Raw genomic sequence first — 20,000 nt, 5'->3', positions numbered from 1 at the left:
TATATATGTATATATATATATATATGTATATATATATATATATATATATATATATATATATATATATATATATATATATATATATATATATCACCATCAACAAAAGAAGTCATGCAACATAATTTGTATGATAAATATCACCTTCCAACAAAGTATCCTTTGAAGTAACTATTTAGGCATGGGGAGAAATCCGGGCAGGGAGGCAAGGGTCACCACCCCCCACACACACACACACACACACACACACACACACACACACACACACACACACACACACACACACACACACACACACACACACACACACACACACACACACACACACACACACACACACACACACGTGAATGGGTATTGAATGTTCTCCCAAATGCCCCATCAATGGTTGGTGAAGACCTCTTTTTTTGCTTCTCACCTTCGAGTGTCCACCCCCCCCCCCCCATCTATTTTTATTTTTGCTTACACATCTTTATGCCTCCTTTTTATGCGATTTACGCCAATGCATTCAGCCGTGGCAAAAATAGTTAAATGTTGATGTATTATTTATTGTAAAGCGCCTGATTATAAGTGCTATTCAGATGTAATTTAAGTGTTATTTATAGTTTTAAATGCTACATTTACATATACGGTATGTCAAATTTATGAACATAAATATAATGGTTTAAGAGTTTTGCACCTGGCAGTCAACTGGGTCATAGCTTTCTGCCATTGACTAGCAAATTGAACAATAGTTTTGTTCTACTTTGCTTCAAAGTATGACCTTCTTTTCAGCAGACCCAGTGCCATACACCATACACCATACACCATTACACACACACACACACACACACACACACACACACACACACACACACACACACACACACACACACACACACACACACACACACACACACTGCAAACAGCAAACATTCAATATGCAATAACCTGTTACAATATCAAAATGATTGCTGTTCACATAAGTATGGAAGAATTTCTTTTTAAACTTCATAACTTTTCAATATATTTACAAATGCCTTTGTATTCCAAGTACAGTATTTCTTTCTTTTCCTTTACAAGTCTGCATTTTCCATTGTCTTCATTCATGCATATGGTTTTACTTCACTAGAAAAAAAGAAAAGTTATGTGTCATTGGCAAATGTACTTTTAAACGCTTACCTGCAATGATTTTTCACACATTTTACAGTGGAAATGAAACTTACAGTTACCTATGCTGAACATTGCATCATCTCCTGACAATTAATGAAAAGATAAATTATTTTCAATTATTTGCACTACATTAAGTCGGTATTAGATCAAAATATTAGATGCAAAGTGTCCAGGTATTTAAACATTCCAGTGTTCATATACCTTTCCCTGTTCTTAGGGAATCTGAAGAAAGACAAATCAGGTCGTTTGGATTGACGGTTTGAGCATTTTATTGCTGAGCAGTGATTCTGAGATGAGGAACGCGACGCCATTGCTTTGTTACCTTCTGGAACATATGTGTTGTGAAGAGCTTCCGGGTATTTGGCTCGCGCAAGCTCACTCTGCCTGCCTTCTAAAATGGCCGCCGAGGGCGTCCATTGGATACTTCACTGTTTCGCACGAGTGGGCTATCTTGCTCTGCTTTACGATCTTTGGTCCGAACGATGCTGAGGAACGGGCGGGCTCTTAAGAGAGCATCAACTCTAAAAGAGCAAAGGCCCGTTTGTTCCTCTGAGGCATTGTCGACTAGGCTCGATCGACCGGGTCGCACGACGAGGACTGGGCCGAGCCGTGGTCACGCCAGCTGCCGTGTTGACGGGACGTCGAGGAGCGCCCAGCGAGTCACCACGAAGGTGACAGGTAACCAGCCCGGTCTCTCAGAGTTCCTGCGGTCTCCACAGCTCTGTGAATTATAAAGACCCAAGAGGTCCAGTCCTACCCCTTCCCTTTCCTGGGGTTTTCTTTGAATGAATGTTGTGGCGCCGAGTCCGTTAAGTAGTAAACTGCGAAATGATTGTGTAGAACGGTTGTAGTTCTTCTTGTCGTGCTTTTGTTGATTGCATTGCTTTTGTTTGCCTTGAATAAATGCATGCGTGTTTGCCTCGTCTAATTGTATATGTGCATGCCTGCATACGTGCTATAATAATAAATGTCCTTGTGTGAATGTTGACCCGTTTGTTGCGTCCTTTCCCTGAATTGAACTGCATAGTTAAGTTCGGAATATAGTTGGTTCTTAATAACCGATAAAAGAATCGGATCCGGCGGGACTTGGCGATATACACCGCTCGGCAAATCGCAAACGGAGCGAGCTGCCTCGTGGCTCGTTTCCAAGCAGGTCCCGTCGAGGTGTAAATCCCCGGCATTCTGTGTGCGCGCACAATTAGGTAAATCGACAGACCCGGACGGGCGCGGAGAGAATAGTTGGCTGATTTTCGGTGTGATTAAAGATACACCCGTAGCTGGATTTCGGCGTTGATCCGAAAGCTGCGACTAGGTTTGCCCGTTCGGTGGGCGAGAGCGGCCGCCATTGGCTAAAAGCGGTTTGCCCGCACATCAAGCGGGTGGAAAACCACAACAATATAAACTATAGCAAAACCATTATTGATTTTATCCTTATTAAATTTTTATTTGTTGTTTGCTAATCGTGCTTCCACAAAACCCATTCTTGGCACCAAGTGGATAATATTCTTCCTTTCGAGACTGATTTAATTGTTCCAGGTATTCAAGGTTATTTTAAATGATCAATTATACCCTAAACCATTCATATCATATCCACATTGTTCTATTCTCATTCAAACGACATGCCCTTCTTCATAAAATTTTATTTTAATTGGAACTGTGAACTCTGTATGACCCGGAGATAAAATCAACACTTCTGTATCTTTGGAATACACAGCCGTTATATTTAAGGATATATATATATATATATATATATATATATATATATATATATATATATATATATATATATATATTGTGATAAATCACTTAATCTCACCAAGTCATTCTCGTCAGTTAGGCTTGGATAATTTATTAATTTATAAGCATTTTGTATATTAATATTTTTGCTATACTATATTTGTCATTCAGCCTGTGCCTTTGTGTAATAATTTGATAAATCAATATCCAGTTCTTGGGATACACCAAAGATTGAACCATCTTTTCCAAAATAAGTCATTTATATTAGATTAAAAATAATGTCATTAAAAAATTTATTTTTGTTGAGTTGAAATAACACATATGGACATAATTGACCACAACACTTGGAATTTAATTATTGGACTTGAAATGTTTGATAAACACCATTCTGTCAGAATTTTATTACTTCAACAGGTGGTGGAAGACCATAACTATCAAAATAATATTTGTCTTGACTATTAAAAATACAAACCCAATGAGAACCGTTCCCATTATTATCTTCTAAATTCACAATAATATTCTTTGTATGTTTAGACACGTTTGTTAATTCATCACTCATACAAATAACCACATTATGAACTTTTAATTTCTTACAATATTTGATAAGTTCTAAATTTGATGTTGTATTCTTTCCAAATTCTTTAATCCACTCATCAATGCTCATTTATTTATTAGAAAGATATAATCCATTACCCCTTTGAGTTAATTTTACACCTGCTTGTGTGATAGAAGAAAGCATAACTCCAACTAACAATCTCGCTTTATCAGGCAGACTTTCAAGTTTTTCAGCAAAATCTACAATTACACCACTTCCACTAATTTGTTTCTCCAACTCTTTGTGATGTCTTTCCAATTATTTTTGAGCCCGGAGTTGAGCTTTCCTTTCGTTAGCAGTTTTCACCGCTGTTGAAATACCACCCATCAATGCTCCAGCCGCACTTAAACCAGCAAATAAAGGAATTAAAATGGGAGAAATCCTCCCCTCGTTTCTCTTATTGAATATTTATTTAACATTGGTTTTGACATTTTAATTTCAAGTGAGCCAGTATCGTTCAAGATTTTCGCCTGTTCTCTTGTGAGCAAAACATCAATTCTTTCTGCTCCTTTTCTCTGAATTGTATGAATGTTCATCACACAAGGCTTTTGATTTTGAACACAAGATTATAGTTCATGAAGATTGATTTGATTAACATATACCCCAGTTGGCACATTACTACACATTTATTTATCAAAAAAATTATGTGAGACTAATCATAACACCATTATCTGTATTAATCTGTAATTCTGTTTCTTCCAAAAGCAAACAATATGTATCAACTTTATTCCCTCTGTTCTCTTTCAATGTCCTAGTGCGGGCCCATACGTGCGTGCCCATACGTGCATGGCCGTACGTGCAAAAAAAGAAGAAAAAAAAAGAAGAAGAAGAATTGACGTCAATTGTGACTCATAGCACTGTGTCCTGTCATTGGTTTGGTGAATAAATGGCCATAACTTGGGAAGCACTTGTCCGATTAATATCAAACCTTGAAAAGGCACATCCACAGGGCCCCAGCAATATACCTGGCAAGTTTCAATTAGATCGGATCAGTGGTTGCCGAGAAACGGCGGTCACAGACATACAGACAGACAGACAGACACACAAACACACAGAGATTGCTGGAATTATAGATAGATAGGGAAGTATCCACTCGATTAGACTTTATAGTTTCCTTTTGAGCACTCAAGTCAATCGCATAGATTGTATACAGACTTTTAAATGCTGTCATATCCAAAATAGGTTCTTTATTTCCATTGCTTTCACACACCTTTTGATAAGACTTGTATGTTTCAGCATAATCATTTTTTTCCCCATTAATTTCCAATCTATCTCATGGATAAAATGTTCCCTCCAGAAAAACGCAAAGTTGTTTCACCTGAGCATTATCACTCAGTACATTATTCTTATCAGTAGCAGTATCACCATCTGTTTTTTTTTTAATGAGCCACAGATATCGTGGCTTTCCTTCCAGAACACCCGAATTCCACATGTAAGTGGTTTGATTCAGTTTAACGTGTTGGCATCTTCTTTTAAGGTATGATACATTGAGTGGTTTCTTTGGGTTAAATTTTCTGTTCAACATCTCTTCTGTTTTAAGATTAGGAGTATATTCACTAATATACCAACTAATTTAATCAATTAGAAATTTATTCTGATCAGCAAAAGCATTAGCCACACCAAAAAGCAATCTATTTTCATTATCATTCCTTTGTAGTTGAAATCTAATTTTCAGACCATACAGAACTTTATCATGATCACAAAATCCAAATATAACTTTAAGAGGAACTACCACAGCAAAACTATTACCTGCTTTTGCATCATCATTATACATTCCTTTCCTTTGACTGTATCCAGGGTCTGCGTTTGTTCCTGTTGCCATATCAGGAATAAAACCTTCGACAGATCCCTTTCCCATTCTATCACTAAATGAATATAGTGTAAATTTCATCATTTCAGATGTAGCAGAGACATAATCAACCGCTTCAACTTCTTGTGTTCCAATGTACAAACGAACACTATCAAACATTTTCCAAAAGAAATCATTTTCGAGTGTAGCGTTTGTGTTATTCGCAGCCTTAGTGAATGTAAATTTACACAAGAAACTTTCGGCTCGATTCTAATGAGTTTGTCGATTCTTTGTTTCAAAACTTTTTGTTCCATTTGCATTCCAGGTTCCAGTTATAGTCCAGTTCACAATGTCCAGAAATATGAGTTCGTTATATTTTTTTGGAGATTAGGAAAACTATACATTTTTGGAAACTTCATACAATAACGAATCAGAAAATGCATGATTCCATTTTCCCAGAAGCCAATATGGCGGCCATCTTGGATTTTTTAAATGGCGACCTTCCATTACTATTTTTTCAATATCTTGACTTCTGTATTACCTAGGATCATGATTCCAGTGGCTAAATCTACATTTTTGGGGGAAATAAATCTAATGGTGATAATTAGAAATCAGTACAGATGAGCAGTGGCACAGGTTTAGGTCACCATCTTGGATTTTTAATGCGTATAACTGAAGCTTATGCTCATCTCCTTATTCTGGCTCCAAGGTGACATAGGAACCTGATCCAAGTGGGTATCTGAACAAAAGTGTACTTCATGCAACAAGTCAGTGTACAGGTACATAATCTAGTGCTGGCATTTGTAGGTTTATCTGTGGTGATTGTAATTGCAGTTATTACATCAGTATCTGCAGGTATTAGAGGAACATCAAAATAATTCAGACGAATCCAGGTATGTTGTTGTTTCTACATGGCTGGTGTGTATGCAGCATGTCCAAGCTAATGCTAGTTAGCATATGTTAGCTGTGTTTCCAGGTGTGTCAACTGCAAAGCCCCTCTGACTATTTTTTAAATGTACATTATACCTACATAATGTATGTGTAGTATTGGGTGTTGTATGTTAATGGGTGGTGTTTTCCTTTCTTTTTGCAGACCTGTATTAGAGCAACATGAGCAAGATGTCTCAGCTTCATAAGCTTGGAGCAGAGAGACAGGGTCAGGAAATAATTAACTGGAAGCTGTGCATACTCTGTCAGTCTAATGATCAAAGTAAAGGACACTTGGTATTACATCCTAGACTAGATTCCCACCAGAAGATACTAGATACAGTAAAGCAGAGAGCCAGCTTGAAAGATGGAAACTATGTTGAAATGCAAAAGTGGCTCACGGGCATCAAAAAAAAACACTTTATGAAGAGCATGCATTTTGGCATCGCTGCTGTTACCTGGTCGTGACTAACAAGGACCACATTCAGCGAGCCCGAGATCGCGATGAACATGCATTATCCACTGGGTCATACCCTGCCAAAAGACGTGGACAGAACAGAGGAAGCACTGATATGGATGAACCAAACCCATCTGGTCAGTCTTCCCCATTCACACGGTCATGTACGGTGCCGCCGGACAAGGACCTGTGTTTCTTCTGTCAAGAAGACACTGATGAACAGTTGTTCAAAGTCTGCAGCACACAAAATGCTGGAGAAACTCTCAAATCAGCTGAAGATAAGTCCCAAAATCCAGCATTCAAAACGAGACTGAACACATGTATCTCACCAACAGATGCCCATGCAGTAGATGTTAGATATCACAAATCTTGTTTGACAAAACATGTATTCCATGCCACGCGAAATCAAGGTGACACAAAGAGTTCATCAAAAGTCCATACGCTACAAAATGCATGTCTGAATGAGTTGATCAACCTTGTTGATGTGCAAACTCAAAACCAAGCCAACCTCTCAATTGATGACATTGAAACCGCACACACGAGAATGCTTGGACCAGACAGTATGGAAAACCATTTCCCGGCATTCACCAGATGGTAGCAGATGGATTCACCAGATGGTAGAACTGCCCAGTGTGAAGTCTGTCCTGCAGAAGAACAGAAGAAAGCCAGTCTTGTACTCTTGTACTCAGGCTGATCTGATGGAGTATCTGGCATCAAAGACAGTTGAATACAGCAAAGAATCTCCCAAGCTTGTCATTGCTTCTGTTGCAGGACACACCGAGTGCAACAGTCAATTGGACTTTGAAGGCAACAGCCATGAAGAAGCAGACACCTTGTTGATCCACCATGCAGTTCTGGCTTCACGTCACAACCGCCTTAGTCATGCACAACTCATGTTCTTCTCCCCGGACACAGATGTACTGGTGCTGGTTGTAGCAAATTTTGAAATCCTGCTGAAAATACTTGTGTTTTAATGGCATCTGGTATTTTGGAAGTGAAACCAATATGGAAAGCTCTGGGTGCAGATCGAGCAAAGGCTTTGCCGGCATTTCATGGATTTACAGGAGCAGACAACACTGGGCGGTTTTCTAGAATAGGCAAAGCTACCTGGCTGAACATCGACCTAAAAGCAGATGATCATGTTGTCAAGGCTCTGCAAATGCTGTATCACACCAGTGAAGTGACAGAGTATCTGCTATCTACTTTGGCGAAGTTTGTATGCACTGTATACTTACCCAAGGGGATCCAAATCGACAACATCCCTGAACTGAGATGGCATCTTTTCAGCAAGCACATGGCAGAAAGTGACAAGCTTCCACCCAAACTTGGTGCTTTCAAGCAGCATGTCCTACGAGCCCATATCCAGGCCAGAGTGTGGGGTCAGGCAGACATCGCCCAGCAGGAGTTCCTTGACCCACTACAGAATAGTTACTACAAGGACGAGGATGGCCAGCTGAAACCAATGACAACTGAATCCCTCCCAGCAACAGAGGCATCATTGAGATGGTCAGATGTCAATGAAAAGCAGACTGTTCTTCACACAGATGTTCGTGCAATTCAGTGGAGCTACCCTGCACGGAGCTATGTCAGTGTAGCACTGACTGCCAGAAGGATGAAGACTCTCAGGATATCACATTTGCTAGTCACAGTGATGATGATAGTGAGGACGATGGAGATGTGTACAGACATGACAGTTTGCTTGTGTTTGCTTGTGTTTAACTTTGGGTGTCAAATTCTGAATATTTTTTTCTTTTTCTGTTCTGTTCAGCTATGCATATTAAAATGCAAGATAGACACTCATGCATGTGCCATTGACATTTGTAATTCTCACCATTGGATTCTTTGCCCCAAAAAATGTAGATTTGGCCACTGGAATCTTGTTTCTCGGTCATCTAGGAGGCGAGATATTGAGAAACTAATGTTTGAGGATCGCCAGTTTAAAAAATTGAAGATGGCCGCCGTAATGACATCTGAGAAAATGGAATCAAACATTTTCTGATTTGTTAGGCTATAAGGTTTTCAAAAATATCAAGCTTTCATAATCTCCCAAAAATTATAACGAAATTACATAAGGAACCTGACTATTATTGCATTTACCTTGAAGTAGTCTTCTTTTTTAGCAGAGTTTGAGATGACAATGGTATCATCCAAATCATAGATACTATCAATTGCTTCCATACTTGTATTTATTGAGGAAAAAAGATGTGAAAACTATTGAAACCCTGACCCAAGTATTTGAATTATTTTCTGTCATTCTTGGGGAGACAACTGAGTTTTGCCTTTCTTAATTTCTTTTATTGCTTGTAATGTATGAGATTCCTTTTGGGTATCTTTTGTACTCTGTATAGCTCCTGCTACATTTCCCACCGCAGAAGCAGTTGAACCAATAAGGTCTTTATGTTGAAGAATAGTTGAACCTATTCCCATTAGAGTATCAATTATCCCATCTCCTTTTTTTCGAAATTGATGTCCGACACCCCTTTGTCTCTTAGGTTTATAGTATCCTCTACCAAGATACATACCTTCACCCTTGTAGTATGGGGAAAGGAACATCCCATCCACTGTAATTATTTTATATTTTCCCAACTCATGCTTCCTCACAATAACCATCATATTTATTTATTGGAAAACTTCATGAAGGTGAATTCTGATGGATATAATTTCTCCATAAAAAGAAATCATGCGATTATCTTGGTCGGTTATCCTAAACTTTACTCTGTATATGGTTTTTTCCTGACACAGTAAGATAAACCAGATTTCTGGGTTCCACATTGAATTTATAACCAATTGGGGTTGAGTATGTGCTGAATGAAAATATTGTATTTGTTCTTATTCCATCATTATAAGCGCTATCAATCAAATCACAGTGAATTAATACAGAATTTATGCCTGAGGATATTTGAATGACATTATCACTGTAAAACGTCCCATTAGTTTCAATCTTTTTTGAGGAGAAACCCAATAACTCTCTAAATGAATTATCAATTGTGAAATCAACCTTGTAGTTATTTTTACGTATAATCGTTGATTTTGAAGTACGTTTTTGAATATCTACAACAATATTTTTGGTTCATCACCCAGTTCTTTCATAAGGCGAGCAATTTCGGAAGATATTTGAGAAATCTCATATGCTCCGGGTGAAACTATTATCGTTTTGTATCCATTTCCCGAATTATAACTAAACTCGTCATTTTTCTCAGTGATATTAAACAAGGTATTATAAGTTTCCATGGACAATAAAGACACCTCATATTCTTTTGTTGCGTCAAGTTGTAGTGGGTATGGAAATGAAGATATATGGTCACTTGTTGTGTAATTAAAACGAAGGATTGTGCTTCTCATCTTATTCAATATGGGATAAAATGTCTTCGTATTGACATTTATTAATTATTTTCCTGTTAATCAACCAGTCTAAAATGGCTGGCGCTTCAATAAAACAATTATTTCCAGCCTTCTTACGACCTAACAGCAATAACAGTCTATTAAATAATTGTGATGGGTCCTTTGGAAGAAAACTAACACCTGAACCAAGGCAACATAAAGCCTGAATAATATGTTTTTCCTTCTCATTCTTCCTACTTTTACAGGATAGGCTAACCCTATAATTAAGACAGTCTGGCAGATCAATATATACTCTATCATCATTATTTTTCATATCCAATGGTTTATCAAAATACTTTCATTCATCCCTCACAGTTAAACCTTGTTTTCCAGATTTTGTTTGAAGAAACATTCATCTCAGAGTTAGTTTAACAGGGGGTTGAGAAGACCTCAAGAACCTTAATTCATCATTAAATATCAATCCCTTTTCTTGAACAAGATGAAATATTGCTGGTTGTTCTGTTGGAATGAGTCCTGCTTTGGTTTTTGAATCCACTGAATATTCATTGTTTTGAAGAGCCTTCACAATATAATCAGGGGGTTGATTAATCTCTTCCAGTTGTTGAAATAATCCTTCATCATCACATTCTAATTCTCCAATTTGCTCTAATTCTTCCTCCGTCATTTGACTGAAATCTTTTAACATTTGAAGTTTTTTAGGAGTATATTCTATTGTGGGAACTGAGGAAGCATCTATAATTTTTTCTTGGGATGTTTTTAAAAGTGGTTTAAAAAATTTATCTTGTTTTCTTTCAAATGCTTCTTCACCCGTTAGTTTCTGTCTGTGTTTCTTCTTTATGTCTTCCTGTTGTTTTACAACTTTTGAAACCAACTCTTGATGTTCCTTAAATCTTCTTGCTCTTTCTTTGGCATCCATTTATTGATTGGAAAATATAATTCACTGAATTATGAAGGTCAACAGGGAAATTTTCCTTTTCTTCATCATTAACGTAGATGTGTTCAAATAAAACATTAAAAATATATATTTCATCAAATTCTTCATTCACATTAACATGAGTTGTAATTTCTTCTTCACTAATACTTGTATCTCTGCTTTTCATACGTTGGCGTTGAGTTTCTTCATCAACATCACAACCGAATGATAAAATCTTAACCCCATTACCACTCAGATATTTAATAATTTGTCTCATTCCTTCTGGATTAGTTTCTAATATCCCAAGACCACCAGATTTTAGTTTCTTTCACTCACTCTTAAAATGTGAATATTTTGTTGTACCAAGAGAAACCTCCTCAAATATTTGGCCTTCATTCCTCAATCGCATATGTTCTTCGACTGAAATATAGTAATAATCTTCACCTTCGACTTCTCTTGGTCGCATTGCTCTGGTTGTTATAGATACAATACGAATCACATGGTGGTTTTTTTTAGAAAATTTACAATAATTTCATTTGTACTATTCAAGAACCTTGATTTATGAAAGTTTTTTCCAGAAGCAGACTTACCCACAAGATGTATAATAATAGTTGTCATTTATATATGTAATTGTTTATAAAATAAAAATATATCGTTTAATATCTCATCTTGTTTCACAACAATATATTTATATTTTTCAGTCGTGTGCTTCATATAATCCCCAAATTCCTTTTAACTACATAATGCAGAAAAATTGTCTCTCCAAAAATTGTTTATATATATTGAATTTAACTTGAATAAAATAAAAGAATTAGCAATGTTTCTTATTGAGCGACGAGGGAGTTGAAAGTATGATTGACTGAGATAAATACAATTCCAAGAAGAATGTCTCCCTCTTGTGTAGTAGCTATCCATTACCGTTTGGTTTCTCTCATTAACACAATCAAAGATAACGTGGTTCTTTTTTGATTTATCCAAATCTTGGGGAGAAGGTATATCATCCGTATTATCACAAAGAATACAAGTTATCAGCTTTGATTTCTTTTTATATCTCTGTGTATCACAAAATAGTTGTATTATATCTTCAATGTTGTCATCATCTCTATTATAATACCAAGCTTGCACACTAAAAACTCGGCTCGCCGTCACACGATCCCTATGAAATTGCTGTGGCACTTAGCGGACATGCCGACAATGTTTGGGAAGTCTTGGCGTTCCATAGTATCACTTGCACTTTGCACAATGTGTATTTTTGTCATTCCCCATGTACGGTCTGTCATCTGCTACCAGCTATATTGTACTGCTATCCCGTGCATGTGCACGGGTATCACTAGTTTAGTTTGTTTTGAAGTTTAAATAAACCGATTATGTCAGATTTTTGAAGACCAGCATTAAAACCTATTGAGAGTAGTTGATACTCAGGTTGAAAACAAACTTGACTTTGTGAAAATTATTAAATTATCAAAATCTAAAAAGTTGGGAGTAAGGAGCATCTTTAAAAGTAAGCAGGTTTTTCCACACCCTCTTGAACCAACTATGAGACATCTTAATGAATTTGGAAGATTTTTATGGTTGTTAAATTTTATCTAATTTTCCCAAATGGGTAAAAAAATCATTCAGTTGGAAAACATTCATTCATTTGGAAAACAGGTTATTAAATTTTTTATTGGCTTTTTTAGAAACTCTGTTTTATCTGAAGTTCAGGTTAAATTTCAAAATAATCCATTATTTTATTTATACAATATCTTATGTTGATATTTCCCTGAAAATGACAATCGTTAATAATATGTCATCAATCCACGAAACATGGTCGTCATTTGTTCAGTCTCTTCTCTTGTAAGAAAAGGTGTATTATCACCTTCATACTTTACATTCATTTCTCGAATCAATCTTGAAAAGTAATTCATTTTTGGTGTAAATCTCAAATAATTATATTCCTTTTTTATAATTTTTATGATCATAATTAGAAGTTCATCACAGAATAACATTGTTGATAGGCTTTTGACTGTGTTTAATCCCCCATCTTTCACACGCAGGACAATTCTCAAATTTGTCATGTGGAGAATCAGGACATTCAAGAGGCTCAAAATCTAGTGAACTATTCACATTTATAAAGTAAAACTTTACTTCAAATAAAATTCATCTTCGGTATCATCTTCGGTACTTGCATTGGTGCTTTCACAATCATCTAAAAAACGACTTTCAAAACTATCGTTTGAACACAAACTCTCGGTATAATAACTGTCTTCTGTTCCAACAGAGATACTATCATCACTCTCATAATCTTCAAAATCTTCAGTTGAATAATGACTCATATTTAATGAGTAGAAAAAAACATTCCCATCTATATCTATATACGTTTTTAGATCCTCGTGGAGGATCTCTAAGTCTGACTCACGTTGTTGTTCTTGTGGACTTTTTTGTTTCACAGCCTACAATTTTCATCGAAACTTCCTGAAACTTGGCGTATATATGTAAAAATACCTGGCGCAGACAGTAACGATCTCCGATTTTGAAAATTCCTTCTAGAAAAAAAAGTTATGACGTCAAAATATCTCCGCTAATGGAAATCGCCTAAAAATTATCTCTGAAACTCGGCAAGCTTTTTGAATTCTGTTTGTGGGAATCGAACAGGGCATTAGCAGAGATGAATTACCATACATATGATACATCACTATGACGTCATATCAATTTTTATGACGTCATTCCTATTTTTTGACATTTTTTGTTTTTTGTTTCATTTGTTTCACAGCCTACAGTTTTCATCGAAACTTCCTGAAACTTGGCATATATATGTATATGTATACATATATATATATATATATATGTATATATATACATATATATGTGTAAAAATACCCTTCGCAGACAGTAACCATCTCCTATTTTGAAAATTCCTCCTCGGAAAAAAGTTATGACGTCAAAATATCTCCGCTAATGGAAAACGCCTAAAAAAATTATCTCCGAAACCAGGCAAGCTTTTTGAATTCTGTTTGTGGGAATCGAACAGGGCATTAGCAGAGATGAATTGCCGCACATATGATACATCGCGATGATGTCATATAAATTTTTATGACGTCATTCCTATTTGTTGACATTTTTTGTTTCACAACCCTGAGTTTTCATCGGATCTTCGTGAAACTTGCCAGGTATATGCAGAAAGCCCACGCACAGGCAGTAACCATCTCCGATTTTGGAAATTCTTCCCAGAAAAAAAGTTGACATAATATCGCTGCTTATGGAAACCACCCATACCATTATCTCCGAAACGAGGCAAGCTGTTTGAATTTTGTTTGTGGGAATCAAGCCAGGCATTAGCACAGATAATTTATCGCAAACCTGATACATCACAATGACGTCATATTCGTTTTTATGACGTCATCATTAAGAGGACGAGGATCTTAGCTCATTCGAGCTTTTTTCATAAAGAGATTCAACTGCGACATTTTTTTTATTAAAGGTAATTTTAAAATAGTCCTTAACGACTATTGAACGAAATGTCATTTCACCTGATATATTAACATCCTTTATTTCATCAGGATTTATATCTTTAGGGTTGTTGAAAAAAATACAAATTTATCCTTGCATATTTCAGATGGTCTTATCTTTTCTTTCTAAAGCTTCATCCATAAGGTTTTTATTTTTTGATACTTTTTCTTGTTTCATTGCTTTTTCTAGTTTTGAATATATTCCCAGAAGGAGAGGAGAAACTTTTGTTAGAGCTACTTTAATTGATGTTCTTCCAGATATACTAAAAGCCCTTCCACTGAAGGAAATTGAAGAACTCATATTATTCACCATAATTGTTTTTATCCAATAGTTGTTATATTTATCTTTATTCAATTTTACATCCTCGACATATTTCTCAGTATCTTTTACAAATGAAGGGATTGATTGAAACTTGTTTTTTGTGTCTTGATACATTATATTTATTAAGTGAAAAAAAGTTGGAGGATAAAATGGTTTTAAGCACAGATTCACAAAAAATTAAACGAAATTTTCATCAAGAAAAGTTTATTTTAAGCAAAGTTTTTATATAAATATGATGAATACAACATTCTGCGATGTTTGTAATCATGAATATGAATGTTATAAAAAAAACACCTTCAAACCAACAAACACACATTCAATATTTTCAGACAAATATCTCCACTTGACCAAGAAACAAAACATTGTGATAGATGTGATAATGATATTCTTGAATATATATATATATATGATAATAAACACCTTCAATCATGCAAGCACAAGAACAATGAAGAAAGGGAAGGTGCCACTAAATTCTCCATTGAAAACACTGATGGGGCATTTAAAGGACATATAAAAATAAGATTGTTTTGCTTTCAAGACCCTGGACCATCTTCAATCATTGAAGCTGTTGATATGGTTAAACAAAGTATTGAAACTATAATTAAAAACACATGAAGTGAAATGAAAACTTTTCAGTTTTATCTGGGAGTAAAACTGAATCGGGTAAGAGAAGGTGACGAAACTACTGCCGATATGAGGACAAACCCTCACTTTATCTCATCATTTCAAGATTTTGTAAGATGTGACGTTTACGATGAACTCCATAGACAAGAACAAGATGTTGATAACAATGTAGTAGGTCGTGGATTTGCTATTACAAAAATAATCCTTTTAGATATACACATCTTAAAATCAGATCCTCTTCAAGCTTCTTCTTATATTGATTTACCAAAAGAGATAAAACTTAAGAAAGTGGTTGTTAATATTCAAAACAAAGATAACAAGTGGTGCCAGGCACAACAAATCCTGCCCATTTATTGATGAAGTTATGAGCGAAAAACGATTTTCACCTTTTCGTGACCTGACCTTGACCTTTGACCGAATTGGACCCAAAAGTTAATGGGGTCGTCCGAGGTTCATTACCCACCTGTGGATACAATTTGACAGTGTTTGAGCCAGTCGTTTTCCCGTAAAGTTGTATTTTCGTAACCATGTTTTAGTTTTAATGGAAAATTTGTAATTTTGACCGATGACCATGACCCCCAAAACTTTGGACCCTCCCGATCTTCACAAATATGCATTTTCACTGCAGGAATGGGTAGTGTGCCGCCACACTGTGCCGGTTGACTAGTCATGCTTATTCATTGTTGTTGCTTCCCTGTGGCTCCGCCTACCGTGAGCCAGGAAATGCTTGTTGAAAAAAAAATGTCGCCTTGCCATGTGGTTTTTTGCCCGCTACGATGAAAAATGCATTTTGTGCCAGACTGTGGCCAACAACAGTGTGAGTGATGCGTTTTGTTTATCGTTCAACACCAGAATTTTGTACTGTGACTTTATGTAGGCATGAAACAGTTCGATGCTCTCGTTTCACCGACGAACTTCGACAATTGTGTTACAACAACAACCTATAGGAAAGAACTTGCAACTTTGATGTGTAGACAAATGTAAAGCTCTGCGGTCTATTCTAGTGACTCTAATTTGTTATTGTACCGTTACTCTGATCAGTGATTTTAATAACGGCTCTCATTGACAGTGCAGTACTCTGCATTGACTTAGGTTAATTTTATTTCTCGTTTTTGTTTGCGTGAAAGTACGCCTTGCCCGAATTCCTGGAACAAGGGAGCTAACTCATCCGAGCATATCACTACAAAGTAGCTGCCCTTTAATATACACATCTTGTACATGTATAACGATCATCGTAATATCTGTGTCAACTTACTATAACATTTTATTTTTGTTTTTGTTACAGCGATTACCAACTCATACCATACGTCAAGAATAAAGAACTCTAAGCCTCAGCATGGTTGTTAGACATTATGTTCATTGGCGGATGGGGGTTAGCTGTATGCTATCCGGTCCAGACCGGAGAGGCAGAACAGGTAGGATTATAAGTGACAAATAGAATAAGGTTCACTATAAGCTTAGTTTGAAGTAAATCAGATCATTTTTGACAAAGTTATGAGCGAAAAACGATTTTGATCTTTTCGTGACCTTTACTTTGACCTTTGATCCAATTGGACCCAAAAGTTAATGGGGTCGTCAAAAGTTCATTGCCCACCTGTGGATTAAATTTGATAGTGTTTGCTAAAGCTGTTTTGCCATAAAGTTGCGAACAGACAGACAGACAGACAGACAGACAAACAAACCGGATGATTACAATATCCCGTTCCCTCCCTCTGGGGGGGGGGGGATAATAAATGTTTTCTATGGTCTGTTCTTGCTCACTTACATCCTCCACAATGGAAACCTGAAAGGGTTGAACATTATAAGAAATACGAGAATACATTAAATGTTAAAGATTTAAAGTTTCCAATGTCATTGAGAGATATTCCTTAATTTGAGAAAATGAATAATCTATCTGTCAATGTGTATGGATTAACAGGTAGAAACAAAGTTCAGATATTAAAAATTTCAAACAACTATAAAAATGATGAAACACACATTAACCTTCTCTACTCTACTTCAAAGGAAAAATCGCATTATGCTTTCATCAAAAAATTATCAAGATTCACCAAATCACAACTATATAAGAGAAAATGTAAAACGTATCCATGAAAGAGATGTCTCAACTCCTTTCATACAAAATAACGATTATATCAACATTCAAAATATTGCAGTAATCATAAATCAACGATAATCAATTTACCAAAAGCAGGTTCAAACATATCATTCAAAGATTTTAACAAATCTATAAAACACCCGTTTGTGATATATGCTGTTTTGAAAGTATCCTTGAAAAGATAGATACTGTTTCTCCAAATCCAAATAAATCATACACAAATAAATATCAAAAACACACTCGTGGTTTCTGTTATTGTATCAAATCATCTGTTGGTGATGAATACAAGTTTGAACTTTATAGAGAAGATGCCTCAGAGGAGTTTGTAAGATGATTGGAAAAAGACTGCATAAGACAAAGAGAAATAATGGTTAAAACCTATAAACCAATGTCATTAACAAAGGGAGAGAAAAAGGAATTTAGAAAGAACAGTGTCTGTCCTATTTGTGAGGATAAAATTGAGGGAGAAGTCAAAGTTCAGGATCATTGTCATCTTACTGGAAAATATAGAGGACCAGCTCATTCCCATTGTAATCTTAATTACAAGCCCCCAAACTTTATTCCTGTCTTTCTTCACAACAACGCTCACTATGACACACATCTATTGATAACTTAACTTTCAAAGACGTGTGGAGCTATTTCTGCCATTCCTAACACAGATCAAAAATACATCTCATTCACAAAAACAATTCATACATCCCCCAAAACCCATATCAGATTTCTTGAAGCATACAAGTTTATGGAAATTCCATTATCTAACTTAGCATCAAATATTAAAAACTTACCAAATCTTAAATCACATTTCTCAAATCAAGAAGAGATTGATCTCTTATCACAAAAGGGAAGATATCCATATGATGACATGGATTCATTTGAGAAGTTTAAAGGAACACAACTTCCTTCAAGGGAAAGTTTATATCGCAAGTTGAATAAAACTCATATTTCCAATTGAGATTATACACAAGCTAAAAAGGTTTGGGAGAAGTTTAATATAAAGAATCTTGGAGAATATCATGATTTGTATCTTAACACTGATGTATTGTTATTGGTTGATGTGTTTGAAACTTTTAGAACAGTCTGTCAAAATAAAAATTCTTATGGATTAGACCCCCTTCACTATAACACAGCCCCGGGTTTGGCTTGGAGTGCTATGTTAAAAAATGACAAAACAGAATTTGGAATTAATCAGTGATATAGATATGCTTTTAATGATAGAGAAGGCGAAAAGAGGAGGAATATCTCAAGTATGTTCCAAGAGATATGCTAAAGCAAATAACGAAAATCTTCCTGATTATAATAAGAATGACAACTCTTACCTGATATATTATGATGCTAAAAATTTGTATGGGTAGGCAATGTCTCAATCTTTACATTTTGGAAACTTAAATGGGTTAAAGAAAAATAATTATGAAAAAGTTTTACAAGACATTGTTCTCTCCTCTCAAAAGGAATTGGATGAAGCTGAAGTTGGATATTATTTTGAGGTTGATTTAAAATATCCAGAAGAACTTCATCACAAACATAAAGACCTACCTTATGCCCCTGATAAAGAAAGTCCAAGAAAAGAATGGTTAAGTGATTACCAACAGTCATTTAATATAAAAGGTAAATCTCCAGAAAAACTACTTACATCATTTAATAATAAAGAAAGTTATGTTTTGCATCAAAGGAACTTGAGACAATATTTATCTGCTGGGTTGAGAGTGAGGAAAACTCATAGGATTTTGAAATTTAAACAGTCATTGGTTAAAGAAGTGTATTGATTTAAATACAAAAAGGAGAACAGAAGCAAAAACAGATTTTGAGAAGGACTTTTATAAATTAATGAATAATGCTGTATTTGGAAAGACTGGAAAATGTTAGGGATTGATAAAACATAAGACTTGCTACATCTTGGAAACAGGCTTCAAAGTTAATTAATAGACCAAGTTTTGAGCGAGCGGAGGTGTTTTCAGAGAACTTTTGTTCTATTCATTTGAAAAAAAGAGAGTATTGAAATGGATAAACCTATTTATGTAGGAACATCAATTCTTGACTTGTCAAAGTCATTAATGTATGACTATTACTCTAATAATTTAAAATCAAAGTATTAGGATAATGTGTCATTGTTATATATGGATACAGATAGTTTTATATTTGAAATTAAGACAAGTGATGTATATGAGGATATGATTGATAAGATTGGTGTGTGTGTGTGTGTGTATATATATATATATATATATATATATATATATATATATATATATATATATATATATATATATATATATATATATATATATATATATATATATATATGATACAAGTAATTATAAGTCAGGTGATGTGTTGTTTTCATCAAAGTATAAAAAGGTTAATGGTAAGTTTAAAGATGAATTGGGTGGGAAGGTCATGAGTGAATTTATAGGATTGAGATCAAAGTCTTATGCTTTTATATATATTGATAATAATAACATTGAAAGGTGTGATAAGAAGCTAAAGGGAATAAAGAAAAATATAATGAAGGAAAGAATAAACTTGAAATATTATTACAACTGTTTAATGTTAAAGAAGGAAGAGTTC

The 20,000-nt window shown here is 35.3% G+C and overlaps 1 long non-coding RNA gene across 3 annotated transcripts in view; it reads right to left on the bottom strand.

Annotated features, from left to right (window-relative positions):
- The window catches only part of LOC147028631 (uncharacterized), a 176,631-nt gene that overhangs the window by 92,877 nt on the left and 63,754 nt on the right, over nucleotides 1-20,000 (bottom strand). The gene's annotated exons all lie outside the window — the stretch shown is intronic.

This window comes from Eptatretus burgeri, chromosome 4, assembly GCF_056783735.1.
Source record: "Eptatretus burgeri isolate ZD-2024b chromosome 4, Ebu_testis_v1, whole genome shotgun sequence".
Classification (NCBI taxonomy): domain Eukaryota; kingdom Metazoa; phylum Chordata; class Myxini; order Myxiniformes; family Myxinidae; genus Eptatretus; species Eptatretus burgeri.
The sequence above is the reverse complement of the archived record's forward strand: the minus strand, read 5'-3'. Positions and strand labels throughout refer to the sequence as shown.